We start from the raw sequence: 4,525 nt of genomic DNA on the forward strand, positions 1-4,525 counted from the left end.
CAACAATGACATTCACCCAAAATTAGGGTTGAATATAATATAATTAAAGAACCCAATCCCAAGTCCTTTCATAATGGCCCAAAAGCCTTCCATTGATAGTGGGCCCAAAGTCCATGTCTAAAATTATTAATGGGCCTCATGACCCAATAAGGTCCAACCATAGCAACCATGGCCCAAAACAGATAAATTGGCCCACTAACTCAAAACATGACCATGCACGATAACTGATTAAGGCTCAAAAGGATTACAAGCCCAAAACAAGCCCAAGCCCATATGAGTGCGTACGCCTTGCGTACCACTCCTTTACGATCATCGTCCTGAGTCCCTGAGCTGTACACGTTGTATGTGCTATATTACGCCCAACGTACAAGCAGATTAAGCACTTACTTCCATTAAGTGCTTAGTACTTGATGTTCTAACGTCCATTATCAGATCTGAGTTCATTAAGACGTCCTAGGGCATAAAGTTGGTAACTTTATGCCCTTGCATGCTATATGGGACTTCAAAAATTCTTTTTTCACATTAGGACTTTATAAAAAGCTTCAAACTCATGCATGGAGTCTAGATAACCTTCAAGCTAGTACCTTTATGCATCTAGGATGCTCACAAAGCTCAGATCTAACCATATCAGCCTCTGGAGTTACTCAACTCTCAAGATAAGGACCAAGAACCAACAAAAAGGACAATATGGAAAACCCTAACTATATCTAATGAATAAGATGGCAAGATAAAGACTTTATACCTCCAGAAGCTCTTCAAGGTGAACTAGATGCAGATTCTTGAAGCACAATGCCACTCCAAGCTTGCTCACTAACTTCTTCTTCTCAAATGAGCTCTAAAATGGCCACCAACACACTTCTAAGCTCCAAAATTACACTCTCAAGGGAAAACTGAGGTAAAGGGATGAAATGAGGCTCTAGAGGCGGATTAGGGTTTAGTCCCAATGACTTAAGGATGCTTAAATAGGTGTCAAGTCCAAAAATTAGGGTTTGGTCCTCTGTCGCGTACGACCCGCGTACCTATATGTACGCCTCGCGTACGTGAAACTCCTTTGCGATCCTTCCTCCATAGTATGCTAAGCGTATCCTTAGGTACACCCAACGTACGAAAGGGACCATACTTGCCAACTAAATCATTTTAAAAGGGTTAGAAGGGTTTACCTGATTTGGAGTGTTACACATTACATGGCGTAAATGATGAATTCATTTGCCAAGTAAATGGAATATAAATTATTTCATCTAGTTCAAGCCTATAAGCTATTTACTTTTGAGCCTAACTCAAAATGGTGCCATCTGACAATGCCAAGAATTCTCCAAAAGAATCTTGTGTCTTGATCCCTTTCAAGATATTGCCAATATATGTATAAGGACATGAAACTTTTAACATTCATTTTATCAATCCGTTATAGATTTTACATTCCAAGAATGTATCTTCTCCTTCCTAAGTTTTTCATTTTAGAAACACTATCCGAGTCAAGGTGAAAACAATCTTGCTTAGTCAGAATGAGATTTCAAATGATTAAGTATGTCTCATTCTTACAAGATTAGGAATGTCACTTACTCCCACTAGTTCTTAGTAAACACACATTTCTATTTTGATATAAAAACACCTTGGAGTTTTACATAAAATGATGATTATAACATTTAGATGTTTGCTTTATATCCACAAGTGGATCTCAAGCTCTACACATTTTGTTAGGATAACATGGATTAAGAAAACCTCTAGGCTAATCTATATAGATATCTTCTAGTAGATGTCTATTAAAAAAAGCGGTATTTCTTGAAATCTATTTGCTATATATATCTCATATTAAGAATATGAATTTATAGTAAATAATATCCTTTTTGATCTAATCATAGCTGCTTGTGAAAAAGGTTTGATCATACAATCCTTTTACTACAAGTCTTGCTTTAAATGTGTATGGTTATCCATGTAATTTATTCTTTCTAGAAGAATCATTTTCTCCTTCTAGCCTTTCTATAGGGATAAATTTTAATCAAGCCCATACTTGATTCTCATACATGGATTACATCTCCTATTCATGACTCTAAGTCATTTATCAGATTCGAGATCTGACATAGCATCTTGGTATTGGATGGATTTTCCAAAAACCATCAATAAAGGCTCATCAATGAGAGATTCCACAATTCTCAAGTCATAGATGATTTCTACCATTAATGCGAACAATTTGTGTTTGTGAATAGCTATTATTCAAGTTTAACATTCCTTGTTAAAACTAGTGCCAACTATTACTACATAAGGTTATGGTTCTTGAGCTGCTTCAAGTTCCATGTACTTCCCACTCACTTTGTCATTAGAAGCTTTCTTTCTACTAACTTAGCTTTCACAAGAATAAGAAAACTTATTCTTGGTGGGTTTGCATATGATAATATAAGCCACATTTAGAGTATTACACAAGTATGTATTTAGTAGATTTTGGGTTTAGAAGCTTTAATCCAACATCGGCTTCAAATCCATAAAACATTAAGTAAGATGATGATGGAGCCCTTCCATACTAAATCATACAAATTGTTTAATTTACTTATTAGTTGGTATTTGCATTCAAGATACAGTTAATAGTGATTGAAATATTATTGTAACAACGTAAATTTCCAAAACAATTTTTCATTTTTAAATCATACTTTTAATCATAAAACAATATCAAAACATTACGTATCCAATGTCATCATCACAAAACAACTCCCAGAATCTCAACATAATCTCTATGAGTGTGTACTGATCATGCCGGCGCCTTCCCGCGATCCTCACTGGTACCTGAAACACATAACACACAACATGGTAAGCATAAATGCTTAATGAGTTCCCCAAAATACCACATACAACACACACGCCACTCGAGGCTACAGTACGACCCTCCGGTCGATGTGTCTCAGCGGGACCCTCCAGTCCCGTAGCTCGTTGGACCCTCTGGTCCGGTCATAGCTCGTCGGACCCTTCGGTCCAGTCTGTGTCGTTGGACCCTTCGGTCCGGTCTATATCGTTGGGCCCTCCGGCCCGGTTTGTTTAACACATAGCATATATATAACACAATGCACATAATCTCATATATACACATAACATACAAGACCCTCTGGTCTACACATAAATACCACTCTAGGTAATGTATAGTGAGAAGACTCACCTCGGGTATCTCGGATAATCTCGCACACGAAAACACTGATCTAGTCCCCGCCTAAACACATAAACAGTACTCTCAAATAAATAATGGCTCTAAAAGACTAGATTACATCCTTTCCTACAATCCCACAGAAGGGTAAAAGACCATTTTACCCCTCCTTGACCCAAAAGTCCAAATGTTGACCAAAACCCTAAAAGTCAACGAAAGTCAACAGGGGCAGTACGCGGCGCGTACCAGCTCTTGTACGCTGGGCGTACTCCGGTGATCCAGAATCGGGGTCTCAGACCCTTACGCTGCGCGTACTGAGATTTACGCCCAGCGTAAGTCTCAGTTTCATGCATTCATGGATTTTGGTCTTAAACGGTTAAGACACAAACTCAAACTCCAGATCTGACTTCTCTAAGACCATTTAATCCATAAAGTCGAGACCTTTAAGCCTTTGCATGGCTGTAAAGGTCCCTAATCACTTTAACACCTTCCCTCATTTCTCATAAAGTCTAGATCTCATGCATGGATCAATTTTTACGTCCAAGATTAGATTTTTATGAACCTACAACTCATTTTACTCTGAAATATGGCGATCTAGGCTTATGGAGACCATTTGCTCATAAAGTCTCCACCTTGGGACCAAAAACCCTAAAAGTTGGTCCAAGAAGTACAAATCACAAATGACAAGGAAAGCTTTGAGCTTTTTACCTCAGAAAGAAGCTCCAACCTCTGTAGAACTCAGATTTACTCTTGTCCACCAACTTCTAGCTCCTAAAATGGCCTCCTCTTCTCTTTCACCACCTTGAAATGGCACTTTGAAGCTTAGAACACACACACACAAGCTAGGGACGAAGGGTATCTCTCTATTAGGGTTTCACTCTCTAAAATGGTGGCTGAGGATAAGGCCTTAACATTCCTTTTATAGTGCACAAGCCACAATTTAGGGTTTGCATCTGGGCCGGTTACGCCCGGCGTAACCTTGGGTACGCCCAGCGTACCTAGGCGAGTCCGCGTCCAACTTAAGCGCATGAGTACGCGTAGCGTACTCTGCAGTACGCCCCGCGTACTCATATGCCTTAATATTTCCTTTAAGGGGCCAAACTTGACAACTTGGAAAAGAAGAAGGGTATAAGAGATGTACCTGAATTTCGAGATGTTACAATTCTCCCCCACTAGAACCAGACTTCGCCCTTGAAGTCTCATGCCGTAAACAACTCTGGATGCTGCTCCCGCATCTGCGACTCCGGCTCCCAAGTCAGCTCGGACCCTCTCCGATGTTGCCACTGGACCTGAAACAGGGGCACCTCCTTGTTCCTCAGAATCTTGATCTTTCGATCTACAATCGCGATTGGCATCTCAATATAATTCAGGCTCGTATCCACCTGAATGTCCTCTAAC

Source organism: Lactuca virosa, chromosome 5 (assembly GCF_052849685.1).
Source record: "Lactuca virosa cultivar CGN04683 chromosome 5, Lactuca_virosa_CGN04683_v6, whole genome shotgun sequence".
NCBI lineage: Eukaryota > Viridiplantae > Streptophyta > Magnoliopsida > Asterales > Asteraceae > Lactuca > Lactuca virosa.